This window comes from Podarcis melisellensis, assembly GCF_964234715.1.
Source record: "Podarcis melisellensis genome assembly, chromosome: 1".
Classification (NCBI taxonomy): Eukaryota; Metazoa; Chordata; class Lepidosauria; order Squamata; family Lacertidae; genus Podarcis; species Podarcis melisellensis.
In genome coordinates, this window is record NC_138528.1 from 108,813,626 (window position 1) to 108,828,713 (window position 15,088).

At 43.1% G+C, this 15,088-nt stretch overlaps 1 protein-coding gene across 5 annotated transcripts in view; it reads left to right on the forward strand.

Moving 5' to 3' along the window:
• The window catches only part of B3GALT1 (beta-1,3-galactosyltransferase 1), a 319,294-nt gene that overhangs the window by 182,597 nt on the left and 121,609 nt on the right, over positions 1–15,088 (forward strand). Inside the window, exon 4 of one of the 5 annotated variants that reach the window (XM_081923629.1) lies at positions 9,123–9,203. The exons of the other annotated variants lie outside the window; for them this stretch is intronic. The gene's annotated coding sequence lies outside the window, so the exon portion shown is untranslated. The remainder of the gene's footprint in view (positions 1–9,122; positions 9,204–15,088) is intronic. 5 annotated transcript variants of the gene reach the window in all.

The following is a 15,088-nucleotide window of genomic DNA, read 5'->3' on the forward strand; positions in this document are numbered from 1 at the left end:
AGCTGCCAACCATTTCTGTGAGACTTGGGCCTTTCCGTAATATATTTCAATTCTCCTGCCGATTAATAACGTGGTTGTGGGAAAAGACATGTTGAGCTGAGTTCAATTATCCTTCCATCCCAATTATACTATGACATTAAATCTTGTGACATTTAATAAGAAAGGGCATTTCACCCATGGCTACCTTGAGTGCTGACAAGAATGTCCCTCAGAAGATTTTTTTTAAAGACATCATTAAAAAAAAAAAAGACATTCTGACACACCACTATGTCTACTTCCTTCTGTAAATTAAAAAAGATGCAGCAAAGTTGTTAATATTGTGGTTACCTGGTATCTTGGACAAGGGGGAAATGGATTAGCTGGATGGATGGGGCTTAGCAAAGGTTTGAACTTCAATATGGGAGGAGCATAAATGGGGGGGAAAAATGATTCACTTCACATTTAAAGGGAAACCTACCTAATTCACATACCCCGAAACAATTTGCAAACCAAAACATCCATCCTTCTCTTGTCACCTCCCTGAATTTTGCAAAGTGATTTTCCAACCTAATATACAAAAATCTGTATCTTTGGAGAAATTGTGCCCCTGTGTGCATTTCTTTTCTCCAACCAACCCATGTGCACAGAGAATGCATCCATTAGGGCAAAGTGTTCATGTAAATGCATATATTGATTAAAAGAGCATAACAAAAATGCATTATGTTAGGGGAAACTAGTTAGCAAAAAAATTAGGGGAAACTGTGTAATGAAAAAATTGTATGCCAATCCTAATGACTTTTTAAAGAAACTTACAATGATGTGAACGGGCCTTCTCTGCAGTGGCTCCCTGTCTGTGGAATGCTCACCCCAGGGAAGTTCGCCTGGCACCTTCATTATACACATTTAGGCACAAGGCAAAAACATTCCTTTTTAACCAGGCCTTTGGTTGATTTGATTGACATCCTATACCCTTTCAAAGTGTGGTTTGGTGAGGTTATTGGGTTGTTGTTTTTATTTTGATTATATATTTTGTGGTTTTGTATTCTGATTTTGTTCTGTGAAACACCCTGAGACCTCCAGGTATAGGGCAGTATATAAACCCAATAGATAGATAGATAGATAGATAGATAGATAGATAGATAGATAGATAGAATTGAATATAATGTGTAGGTCACATTCACCCACACTTTTAAGGCACATTTAAACCAACAATAGTTCCCAGGATTCCCAGGAGTCATGGAGAAAGCCATGACTGTTTAAAGAGGGCCAGATTTGATGAAGTGAACATGCGTGAGGGTCGTCCAAAGTTGTTGAGCTTTTTAAAGGATTTGACGCCAATAAACAAACTGCCACAGAGGCAGATAACACAGACTTTGGACATGCCTGGTTTAAAGTAATAGCATAGTGTTTTAAATGACTGGCATGAATATGGCCTTGATTTATTTAACACGTGCACTGTGCTTTTCTATTAAGACAATAATGTTTCTGCCATTATTTTGTGTGGTTGTTTTAAACTGTGAGTGTGGCAAACGCTTCTTTTCTTACTGCTGTCTTTCTCAGGGAACAATACTTTGGCCGACCCTAACCCCTCTGGCAAGTGTACTATTGCAATGTGTGAAATGGCCTCTTAGATAAACAGTGCTACATCTCGGGGGGGGGATATGTCACTGCCTGGTGACAAGCAATTGGCTGGATACTCTTAGGTGAGTGTGGGACTCAGATTTAACTGCCACATTCCGCTGAGGCACACCTACTGTACCAGGTATGCATCCGACACAGAGGTTTGTGCAGAGAAGGGAAGAGTTGCAGCAGATCTCGATGTGAGCTACTTTGTGCCCTGCTCTCTGTATCCACACAGTAAAGGACTGCAGCCTAAATGAGCAGAAATGATAAATAATAGTAAAACAGCAAAGGGTCTGCCATCAAATTTTGAAAAACAAACAAGCGTTTCTGGACTGATGGGCAAACATTTGGAGAGTGTTAACATTTGGGGAGTAAATACCTGGGGACTGCCAAATACGCAGGCAGCCTTTGAAGGATGTACATTTTGAGGTGCCAGGTGTATATTCAGAAAAGAATCCACAAAGGCAATGTTGAATTTTTCACGTAGGGCGAAGGACCAAAGCTCTATAGTAGATAGAACATCTGTTTTGCATGCAGAAGTTCAATCCTCGGCATGTCTAGGTAGGGCTTGGAATGTCTGAAAATTCTGGAGAGCCACTGCTGGTCTGTCTAGGCATACAAAGCTGGGTGGTCCAATGGTCCGATTCTGTTAAAAGCAACTGGTTGCTATGCACTGATGTACACCTATAAAATTGATTTTGCCCCTGGAAGAAGAGACAGATTCCACTGCATACTCTTGGTAGTGCAATGTTCTGGCAAAATGCAACTGTAGTGCTAATCCAAACAAGCGGACTCTGCTTTCTTGATGCCAGCTGTGCAGTGCAGTGGGATGCCCTCTTGCTCCATGATAAGGCTGGTTGGTAATCAATTGCCTGCTCCAGCTTTGGCAGCAGAATCTGCCCTTGTAACAGAAAGGCAGTGGGGAAGGGAGGAAGGAAGCCATCATGCAGACTTCAGTGGTTCGGATCAAAAAGTGATTGGAATCAGAACATATATAAAGTGATGAGGAAGGGCTGCATCACATGGCTTAAGTGAAGGAGGACCAGACCGATCAGTGCAGGGAATGAATAGCTTGATCAAAACCTGGAGCCTACACAAAAGAGAAGTTCTGTTTGCCCTGAACATCCTTGTATTTTTGATAAGATTTCTCTCAGAACTCTGGGCAATAAATGCTATTTTGCTCACTCTCTACCTCCCCCCCCCCAATACTGCATCTTTGGTGTCTAAATGAAATCAACCACACATACACCCTTTCTTTTTCAAAGAAAAAACCCCATACTTAGGAGAGTTTGTGCTGTCAAAGTTCACTTTGCAAAGGGGTAAGAGAAGACTCCCTGGAAAAGACCCTGATGTTGGGAAAGATGGAGGACAGAAGGAGAAGGGGACGACAGAGGACGAGATGATTGGACAGTGTTCTCAAAGCTACCAGCATGAGTTTGACCAAACTGCGGGAGGCAGTGGAAGACAGGAGTACCTGGCGTGGTTTGGTCCATGGGGTCACAAAGAGTCGGACACGACTAAACAACTAAACCACAACAAAGCTGACTTACAGTCCAAGTTAAACCTATTTACTTGGAAGCAGCTACTGTTTGTTTCAGTGATATTTGCTTCCAATTAAAAAAGTAAGTTCAGGATGTGAAGGATTTCTGTTCCAAAATTTCTGTTCCAATAAAGTACATGCACTTTAAGGTAAGGAACGAAGAGTGACAGAGATACATGCTAGAATATTATCAGCCCTCCTGGAGTGTCTATCAGCCTCTCCACATAACTCACTTAAATGGCTCATCAAGTGTGATGTGTGACACACGTCCATTTCCTGTGTGAGTTAGATAAATAACTCTATTGGGATTTTTGACAATTTTCTGGCTCCTATTATATTATGTGGAAAGCTGGGTAACAAATGCACTCTAGCATTTGACTGGCATGGGGGAGAGAGATTCTGGTCCTACGGATCTCATAATGAATGCCACCCAAATATCTGAGAAAATGGGTTTTTGTCCAATTAAACTGAACACCTAACATAATGCTCAGCAATTTATAATGGCCAGCCTACCAACTTGATACAACCAAGCATCATGTGCAATTTTGATAAAGAACCGGAGCATCTGTCTCCATGCTGATGGGCCTACTTTTCTGACAAGGTCAGTCTACATTTGCTTCTGCACTGTTCCACACTGGTTGCTTTTCAACTGAGTGTGTGAACTGACTCCATTGAACAGCACCGCTGCAGTGGTGATAGGCAGTGTGGAAGGACCACCCATGATCAACCTGTCCATTCACACATGCAGATTACCATTTGATGCTGCCGTCATGATGTGATGAACGCAAAGCAGCCTTAAATGTGATCTGTATTTCAATTGTTATCCATTTTTTTCTTTTCATGTTGTGTGTAGCAAATAGTCAATGCAAGAGAAGGAACAAGGAGCAGTCATTTTCCCGCTCCCCTTCCCTGTTTTCCTCTCAGTGGTATCACTCTCATGTTGGTATTCGCATCGCATCCAGAAACGCAAGAAGGGCTTTCACTCTTGCTAGAAGCTCGGCCTTGCCCTCACCGGTTCTGGAAGGCTCCTATAGAAGAGTCCCGTACACACAGAGACTTTGTGCCTGCCCATTAGGGGAAATAGGAAGCCCCAAACATATATATTTTTACATGTCCTTTTTTTGTTGAGATTCGTAGAGACACCATTGAACCTTTGCTGAAGAGGCTCGCCAGTCTTTCAGACAAGTCTAAACTTAATTCTCTCCTCTTAGGCAAAGATCACAAGAAAGAAACCTGGCTGTTAGCCAGATTCTGCACCCAGATTTGTAGGCACAGATCATCCTCTAGAATAAAATAGCTTACTAGGGAAATGTTGAAGTCTCCCTTTGGGGTGCCTCAGGGTCAATTTTTATGGTAGCCCAAATCTCAGTTGTACGGGTGTATGTATATATCTCAATTTTAACTCATGAGCTATTGCTGCAATCTGCTCTGGTTGTACATTTTATCTTTATGAATGCTGTTTTTATTGTGAGCTGGTCTTTGACCGTAATAAATTATCTTTTTTTAAAAAAAGTTGGTATTTGCATCTAGGGTGGTGATCAGACCACATTTGGAATATTGTGTCCAGTTCTGGGTGCCACTATTTAAGGAGGATATTGACAAGCTGGAATGTGTGCAGCAGAGGGTGACCAAGATGATCAAGGGTCTGGAAACCAAGCCTTATGAGAGAGTTGGGTATGTTTAGCCTGGAAAAGAGGAGACTGAGAGAAGATACGATAGTCCCCTTCAAATATCTAAAGGGGCATCACAAAGAAAATAGAACAAACTTGTTTTCTCCTGTTCTAGACAGTAGGAGCCAAACCAAGGGCTTCAAGTTACAAGAAGAGAGATTCTAACTAAATATCTGGAAGAACTTTTTGACAACGTAAAGGCAAGTGTTCATGGCTGTCTTTTCTACCATGGCACCTTATTAGGGGAGCTGCATCAGATCACTGTACTGTTTTAGGCAGCTGGTGAAAACCTGGCTGTTTAAAAAGGCCTTCAACTGAGATTCCTGTGTTAGTTTTCTAAAAAGAAAACTGAACTGTTTTTCGGTTTCTGGTTTTTCTGTGATGAGATAGTTCTAGTGGCTATTTTGAAATTCCTCGTTCTAGTTTTGTTCTTACTATTAATAATTTTGATTTATGGTGGGGTTTGGAATGGTGATTATGATGTATGTGAATGTCATAGTGATGTTTGTATTTCTTTGCTGCCTTGAGGTTCTTTTTGAAAACGGGCCGTGTTACGCATTTGCAGTAGCCGCTTCTCAGAATACCTGATCAGTCCTCTCACTCAGCTTCTGCTTGGTGAGAATGCCCCAAGGGAATAGAGTCCCACAGATGCCTTGGGGAGGCTTGCCACAGATGCAAAGTCAAAACCAATTTTCTAACTCCACTGAGCTGCTTAATTTATAACTCAGTACCCAACATTTTAACTCTCAGCCTTTATTCTTCAGGCTCTCTCAGACATGAAACTCAATCCCCTCGAGCAAAGTTTTATCCTCTCCCTACTTCCTAATTTAACATATCTTTTGTCGAAGTTCTATTAGTCTATTGACTTCGGTCTCTCTCTCTCTCTCTCACACACACACACACACACACACGTCGCTCATGCTCTCCTAATTTCTTGCTTTGTTTCTAGATCTGTCCTATCAATTCCAAGTAGGGCTACAAGTCAACATCCTACCTCCAGGTTTTATCCTGGCACCTTGATTAGTTCAGTGCCCTCCCAGGCACACCCATTTTTAGAGCTGAGCTTTCTGCAAGTAAGGTAAAAAGGTAAAGTGACTATGGGGTTGCAGTGCTCCTCTCGCTTTCAGGCCAAGGGAGCCGGCGTTTGTCCACAGACAGCTTTCTGGGTCATGTGGCCAGCATGACTAAACTGCTTCTGGCACAACGGAACACCATGATGGAAACCAGAGTGCACGGTTTACCTTCCCACCGCAGCGGTACCCATTTACTTGCACTTGTGTGCTTTTGAACTGCTAGGTTGGCAGGAGCTGGGACAGAGCAACAGGAGCTCACTCCTTCGCGGGATTCGAACCGCCAACCTTCTGATCGGCAAGCCCAAGAGGCTCTGTGGTTTAGACCACAGTGCCACCTGCATCCCTTTCTGCAAGTAAGACCAAATGAAGACGTCTATGCCCTTCCACTACAGTTTCTCCCCCTTCATGGTAATGTAGTGACAAATTCAGAAAAGTCCCATCATGATAGTCACTGCCACACCCCATCTAAGATGATACGACTTTCTAAGATTATTCAGAAATCTTACAATTATGCAAGAATAATAATTAGGGCTGTGTTGCCATGATCAGTACAGATGGCCATGTGTTGCCTTTCAGCTAGATCTATTCTTTTCTGTGCATGGGCAAATGATTTTGAGGGTTCCAATACCTTCTTTTGGTGTGACTTGTGTTTTCCATGAAGTTCCATGGTATGTAACAGAAGCTGTACACAATTATTTTGACACTGAAGCATCTTCTGTTTTTCAGTGTTCCTAAAAGCTTAGCACTGGAGCATGCAGTGGCTGCAATGCTCCCCTTCCATGCTGATTGGGCAGCTCTAAAACACTGGAGACAGGGACCCTGTGGGGAGTCCGCTGCAGAAAAAAGCAATAGGTCTTTGACCCCTACTTCCTATCGATCGACCAAAAACCTTGGCTCACCCTTCCCCCCAAAAAACTCAACAACTTTGGTCAATCCAATGGGTATATCACTGCCAGTTTATTTATAGTGGGAGTAGATTGCAGTCTCTTGGAAGTTGGACACCCCTGGTCTAAGGCTTCTCCTTCCCAGGTAGCTTATACATTTTTTAGCTAAACTTCTTTTTTAAAAAATAGTGTCAGAAACAGGCCGAGAAGCAGCCTCTTCCATAACATCTATATCTGGCCTTAGTACATCTGGGAGAGGAAGCAAAAGTGCTTTGTTGTCTTTTCTTTCAAAACAATCCGGGGGTTGGCGGGGGAGAGAAATCTGAATTGCCCTTAGGACAGACTATTAAAGTGTTAGCTGCTGAGTGGTACTCCCATTGTGGTGAAACTCTGGAGTTTACATTATTAAAATATTTGCCTTGCCATTTCACAGTTATTGCTGCATCTGCCGTCACGAATGCTCCAGATTGGGAGCCTCTGAAGTCATTTGCAGTCCTCGGAAATAATAAAATCCACCCTACTCTGCATGGAAATGGCTGCTTAACAGATTGCTTAATGTGAAAGATAGCGCAAGTGGAGTGCTGATGGATTGCCTTCTCTTGCCACGTTACTGGAAGACAGCTGATAAAAATGTCTTCATATATAATCATTAACAGCAGAACTTTCCAAAGCACTGAGGGACCAGCATATGTACAGAGAGGGATTGAGGGGAGAAAACAAACAAAAAATGAATATGTGTCAATCAGCGCACACATAAATACAACCTCATAGGTCAGGCTGCACATAAACCAAATTAAGGGAAAAGGTTGTTTTGTTATTTAAAAATGCAGTAAAAATGCAAGTATTCGGTGTACGCTTCTTGCTGCGCAGGGAACTGGGGCCAATTCCCCCATGAAGCCTATTGCAAAGTACGGATTCCCTGCTTCCAGGTATGTAGAATCGCTGTGCTTGAGGTGCAGCAAGGCGGTATATTTCATTACATTTCCAGAAGTGACTTTCACATTGTGTGGAAGCTCAAATACAGGGCCAAAATTAACAGGGGAATGGAGTCAGCTGCCATGTAAATGCAGCCTGGTGCTCTACGTGGATGTGTGCCTACTAGGATAAGTTACCATTTGCCAGCAGTGAACATAACCCCCTGTGGCACAGTTGCTTTCCCCATTGGCATCGTGATGACTTTAGCTTGCTGTGAAGTTGGGAGCAGGACCAGCATAGGGCAGGTGGGGGGGGGGAGATAAGGGTGGAGGAGCAATCTATTTTCACCTCAGAATGAGCTGCATGCACAACATACATTTAAAATGTGTGTGCGCGCGTGCATACGCACACATAAACACACAGAATCTTGGGAACTGTGTGTTTTTAAGCATGCTGGGAATTTTAGCTCTGTGATGGGATAAACTGCACATTCTTTTGCGGGGGAATGTGCCTTAAATGTATGCAACTTTTTGCACAGAATTCGGCGGTTCTGACCAATCCCTGGATTGGACTACATCTTGCTTCAAAGACCTGCTTATGTCCAAATTGCTTATGCTTTGTCAAGCTTTTTAAAACAAAACCAGTCCAACTAAGTACGGTATTTTTTGCTCTATAGGAAGCAGCCGACCATAGGACACACGTAGTTTGAGAGGGGGAGAACAAGGGGAAAAAATTCTCTCCCTCTCTGTGCAGTGCCCCTTCAGCGAAGCGGCAGGAGAAATGGAGCCCCTTCCGTTTCTCTTCCTGCTTCGCTGAAGGGGCACTGCGTAGAGAGGGAAAGATGTGTGGCGCCTCTCCAGCAAAGCGAAGCCAGGAGAGCAAGAGGGATCGGTGTGCAATGATCCCTCTTGCTCTCCTGGCTTCAGCAAAAGCAACGCAAAGCCTCTGGAGCGCAGCGGGAGCTCCCGCTGTGCTCCGGAGGCTTCAGGTGGTTATCCCTGAAGCCTGGAGAGCAAGAGGTGTCGGTGCAACACGAAAGCATCGCGAAGCCTCCGGAGCGCAGTGGGAGCATTCCCACTGCGCTTCGGAGGCTTCGCGTTGCTTTCGCTGAAGCCATGGAGCCTGCATTCACTCCATAAGATGCACACACATTTCCTCTTAATTTTTGGAGGGGGGAAAGTGCGTCTTATAGAGCGAAAAATACGGTATATGCAACAAAAATTATATTGTATATATAATATATACAAAAGAGTCTACACCCATCCAGTACTATACTTCTGCAGCATAAAATTACAAGTATTCATGCATAGGTATTTCAGTGCCCTAATATGTGTTGTAATATGTATCTGATAATGCATTGGTTACTATAGGAAACCTAGAGTGTGTATGTGTACAACATGCATATAATATTATAGTTATAATCAGGGCTTTTTTTCAGCCCAAACTCACTGGAACTCAGTTCCAGCCCCTCTCAGGTAGGCACCATTGCCATTCTAAAAGAACAAGGGAGGCCTTCATGGTGAGTTTCTAGAAAAATAGCACTGGATATAATATTGTTTGTAATTATGCAAATCATGTGCAATAATTGTACATGTTTTTAGCGGAGCAGGTAAAATGAAAAGTTGCTTCTCGTCAAGGAGTGATCAGCTTCCACACAGTGGGTCAGACACACCACAGACTGCATCTGAAAAATATGGCCACTCCTGCCTGTTTTTGTGTGGAGTTAAACAGAAAAGAAAAAACTACGGTCGCTAAGGATTACCTTTACTTCTAAGACTTTGTGATGCAGGAACTGGCAATCATTCAGCACGGTGCCACACTGTGTCATTTCAGAATGCTGCACATGGTGTTCCTAGTAGCCTTCCTATGGCATCACACTCCCAGTAGCTGTCATATGAGTCTCTTTGAAGAGTCTTGAGGCAGATTGTGGGAGGAGGTGCAGACATTCAAATGAGGCTCTGTCTGATTCTTGGGTAGGTGGAAAACTGGGGAGGGCAGGGAGAGAAAGAGAGAGAACAATGCAGTTTTTATATTTTAAAAGTTGCGAATTAATTTCAGGAGCTGTGCTGGGGGGGAATCATCATCTTCAAGAGATGCTAAATTGGAAAACTTTACCTAGCTATGTATACAACAGTCCTTTTTGCTTAGCCTCGCAGAGAGATCTTGTATCACCTCAAAAACCAATACTTTTCCATGGAGGTCAGTAGTTTTCACATTGTCCAAATGTGAGTCATTTGTTGCAGGGGCAGCTCACAGCGGGTTTCTCCTGATGCCAACTGCCAAGCCTTTGAAGAAGACCTATTATTATTCCTCTAATGGTTTGAAGTACAACATTTGTTCATTGAATCGCTGCACTGCTCCCTTTTCATATAAGCTGGGATTACCTCTTATCAGAAAGAAGCCTTGAACTATCAGTGACATGATTGTTAGACACTCTCTGACTTTCGGCTGATGATACACCCTCATGCAGCCTGTGTATGAAATATATATTTCAAATGCATGCTGCTGCCTTGAATGCTTAGATGCTCCAGGGTACCTTCTTGAGGAGATTCTTAAGAAGTCATTTCAGCTGCCTGAGTCTCCTGCCAATATTTTGTTGTGGTGTTATAATTGCAAAGCTTCCTCTTCCGCATCGCTGTGTGAACACCCACAAACAAAGAAATGAGGAGCTATTTGATAACACCAAGGGAACAGAGCTGATGGGTGAAGCACAGAGGAAATGCAACAAGGAGGCAAGGTATTTTGCTTTGTAACCTCTTGCAGCTTAATTTCCCTTACTCCAGTGGTATATGCATACAAGATCGGTATAAAGATAGAGAAGCAAAGCATTCTGAAATGAAGGAAATGCTGTCCCAGTGCTATTTATTCTCAGTAATATAGAAACCATTATTTAGCACGGAAAGAGAGAACAAATGCCCAGTATAGTAAACAGATTTTCTAGAAAATAAGTACCGATGGACAAAATAAGCAAGCTTAGAATCACCCACAGCCAGGTCAGTAAGTGGCTGCACATTTTTGGACTCCTTTGTGCAATATCTCTCTCTCTCTCTCTCACACACACACACACACACACGAAGAGGCTTTGGTACTTCAAGTTCTACTTTAGCCAGAATGAATATTAGCAAATCAAAAGCTGCAGCATGCCAGAAATGTGTCAAAGGAAATGGTGGTTTAAAGGATTATAGGGGCATCTGCTGAGGGGCATAGTTGCTGAATCCTCAGGTGTCAGTAATCAGAGCTGACCCTGTGGTTTAGGTAGAAGATGGTAGCTTTTGAGGGTACAGTCATACCTCATGTTACATTTGCTTCATGTTACGTTTTTTCAGGTTGCATCCGAAAAGGGTTCCTTTCAGGTTTCGGTGCTCACACATGTGCAGTAGAGCTAAATCATGCTTCGCGCATGCGCACAAGCACCAAATCGCGCCGTGCACCTGCGCAGATACGGTACTTCAGGTTGTGGGCTTTTCACGTTGCGAATGGGCCTCCGGAATGGATCCCATTCACAACCAGAGGCACCACTGTACTAAGAAAGGACAGCAAACTGCCAAATCTTTAGTTACATTTTTACCATTTGGTGGTGGAGAGTTCAGGTGGCCTTCAGCTAATTTGAGCAGACCCGCTGAAATTAATGAACCTAAATGAGTCATATTGATGGGTCTACTCCAAATAAAACTTGCATTGAATGCCACCCTCCATTTGTCATACTCTTACTTCAGATCCCCCATATCTTGGGCCTTCTGTGGCTGTGTTCTGTGTGGCGTTCAGAGCAATGCATGGAATGGTGGAAAGAATAATGTGGAACTATGGTGTTTAAGTGCTACAAGATTGCACAACAGAGGAACTGCCTATGGTATTTCCACCTTCCATGAAACTTCCCCGTTTTCCAGTACTGGCCTACGTGGAGGGACAAAACCTTGGAGTTGTCCTGCCAACAATGGCATTGCCGTACCTTACCTGAGCAGGGCTGGGGCAGGGCAGGGTGGTGGTGATGCCAGGACTGGGCAGGTGCACTGATGAGAATGCCAGATTGGCTCTACTGGTGCACATACTGCCACCTGCCCCATCCCAAACACAGCAATGCAGGAAGCTACCTTAGACCATTATTCCATGGTCAGTATCAACAACAACAACAACAATCTTTATTACGGTCCAGAGACCCAACAAATTGTTACAAAGCAATGCACAGTTCATACAGCCTACCTCCAGGTTAAACAAGCATTTTGTTCAGCATACGGTGGTACCTCAGGTTACATACGCTTCAGGTTACATACGCTTCAGGTTACAGTCTGTCCTGGTAGGGAACTCCTCTCACCATGGTCGGTATCATCCGCATTGGCTGGCGGTGGCTTTCCAAGGTTTCAGACAGGAGTCCTGCCCTGCTCTACCTGGAGTTGCCAGGAATTGAACCTGGGATCCTCTGCATGCGAAGCAGATGCTCTCTCCCTGAGCTTCAGACCTTTCCTAGGCCTGTCCAGGTTCCTCAACCATGTTGCTGCTAGGAGCTTGGCTCCATCCCACTCCACAAGCTGCTAATGCTGTTTTATACATTATTAGAGTGGTATAAAATGCAGTTATTGTGAGACAGCAGCTGTGTTGCATGGATGATGTATGAATCAAGCTTGTATGCTTAGAAGTTCAAGGCACTGCTGCATTGCTTTGGGGCAGCAAAAAGAGAAGTTGTGTGTATGTCAATCTCTAGTTCCGCAATGAATTCAAGGGAAGTTTCATAAACCTGTTTCTCAAATGCTTGATTTATTTCTGAATCTCTAAAAGGACTTGTGACCTGCAATGCTCCCCACTACATTTCACAACTTCTGGATCTAAGAAAACGCCTTTGAGTTCCAAGAAAGACTGTAATGGAAAGAAATGGACTATTAATATTTTGATAACATATTACATGTGTCTGAGGGGCAATGAGAATTTGGGATTAAGAAATGCCAAGGAAATTGTGAATGATGAGAGATATAGGTATAAAAATTTAAACCCATAAAAGTGCTATACTTGGCCACAGCTCTATAATGTTTAATATTGCATGATCGTACTGAATATTGCATATTTCTTCTTTCATTTTGCTTCTTAGGAAAAAGATCTATGTACTGCTAATGCTTACATTTGACAGTATAAGTAAGAGATTCTCCACTCCTTACTCAATTTGTCAGTTTCCTGCTTGGTGAAATAAGTAATGGACACATTTCTGTAGACAGGCTGCCTAGTTATGGTATAGAGCAGAAATGAGGGACCTGGGACTGACCTTTAAAGCCCTAAATGACCCCAGCCCTGTATACCTAAAAGAGCATCTCCACCCCCATCGTTCAGCCCAGACACTGAGGGTCCAGCTGTGAGGGCTTTCTGACAGTTCACTCACTGCAAAACGTGAAGTTATGGGGAACCAGGCAGAGGGCCTTCTCAGTAGTGGCATCCCCCCATGAAAGATGTCTCCCATCAGATGTCAAGGAGATAAATAACTAAACAACTTTTAGAAGATATCTGAAGGCAGCCCTGTATAGCTGTTGTTGTTATTGTTGATGACTCCCAACTCCCATCAGACCCAGCCAACATGGATAGCAGTCCGGGATGATGAGAAGTTTGTTCAATAACATTTGGAGGATAGCAGTTTCCCCATTCCTGGTGCAAAAATTATCCTGGGATAAAAAAACAATATTGAGAAAGAATAATCAGCAACTTGTACCTGGCCCAACCACCAACAGCTCCATTGCTCTTTGGAAAGGAGAGCAGAGGTGGGAAGAAGGTAGATCGGGATCTACTTGTAGATCTCTGGGTAATAGATAATCAAGGGGTTCTGACTCCCAATTGTTGTACAATAGCAACAACAAACAGACTTTCCCCACCTAAACTGGGCTGCTGAAATGAAGAAAGCTAGCCATGGGTGGGCTTTGGGCTGTGAGCTCAGCTCAGTTCTGGTACTGATGATGAATTCCTAGGCTAAGAATGTGTTCAGAGGCCCCCTGTTCTTAAATTCTACCTGTGTGTTGTTTGCACATGGCTCCCAAGAACCTTGCAATTTAGGTTTGGGCAGTGAAGGAGAGAGGTGTCACAACTGGAAAAGGAATGAAAAAGGCCAGGCTAAGTAAGGAATGAGCATTAGCAAAAGTTGCCCCTGCTTTAATAGTCGGCATTTTCTGTACACTGAAAGGTCATGTTTGTAGCATCACATTCTTTGCAGATGTATGTTTGATGTAAACAGATGCAAAGACGTACCATATTACTCTCCCAGCCTCATATAATTAGAACAGCTATGTACAGCATATGCATGCATCTCTTTATGTTGAAATATTCTTAAAAATATTTCCTGGCTCAGAAATGTGCTTCCCCCCCTTCCCCACCAATAAATATGCAGTGTATGTAAACATGGGAACTCTAAACGCAAAACGTAATAAATAACTTAAGTGCGCCTCATACTCTATGGCTATATACCTTAATCCAGTGGATCTTAGAGCACTGCATGATATAAAACCACATTCCTCAAACATTAGGAGATGTAAATGGACTATTAAAGCATATGCTGCTCTTCCCAGTAATATTATGTGTTAAAGGAGCTTTCTGTCAGACAAGAATGTTCAGACTCAAAAAGCTGCATCAGAATATTGATGATATATAACATTCAGTAATGGTTGCCTACTAAAAATAAACAAGGAGAAGGGGACGACAGAGGACGTGATGGTTGGACAGTGTTCTCGAAGCTACCAGCATGAGTCTGACCAAACTGCGGGAGGCAGTGGAAGACAGGAGTGCCTGGCATGCTCTAGTCCATGGGGTCACGAAGAGTCGGAGACGACTAAACAACTAAACAACAACAACAACTAAAAATAAAACTTGGGCTTATTTAAATTCTCCATGAAAGACAGACTGAACATTACAGAAAAACTGAGAATGTCATGATGTTGTTGTTGTTGTCTAGTAGATGTCTTATCTGTCCTTCACCATGAAGTCCCAGAGCGGGTTACAATATAAAAAAGAGTTACTGTAAAATGGATTCCAGTCAAAAGAATGTTTGTGTGTGCGTATGGCCTTGGTAAAGTTGTGCACCTTCAGCCTAATTCAAAAACGACATGATGAATGTACCAGATGCACCTCTGTGGGGAGGGAATTCCATAACAGAGAATGCCTTCTCCCAGGCTGCTACCCACAAGCTTCTGAGGGTGGTAGAACTACCAAGAGGGTCCAGTTCCTAACAACTGGAGCTCCACCATCTCCGCTTTTGATGAAATTGTCCTTGGCTTATTACTTGAGCATATAAGAACATTATGGAATGGAAGCGAACTTCATGTGATTAACAATATATAAGCAGTGGAAGGGACATGTGTGTGTGTGTGTATGTGTGTGTGTGACAATTAAGCCAAACTGACTTCCTGTAGCTATTGTAGCTCGTATCCTAGATTTAAT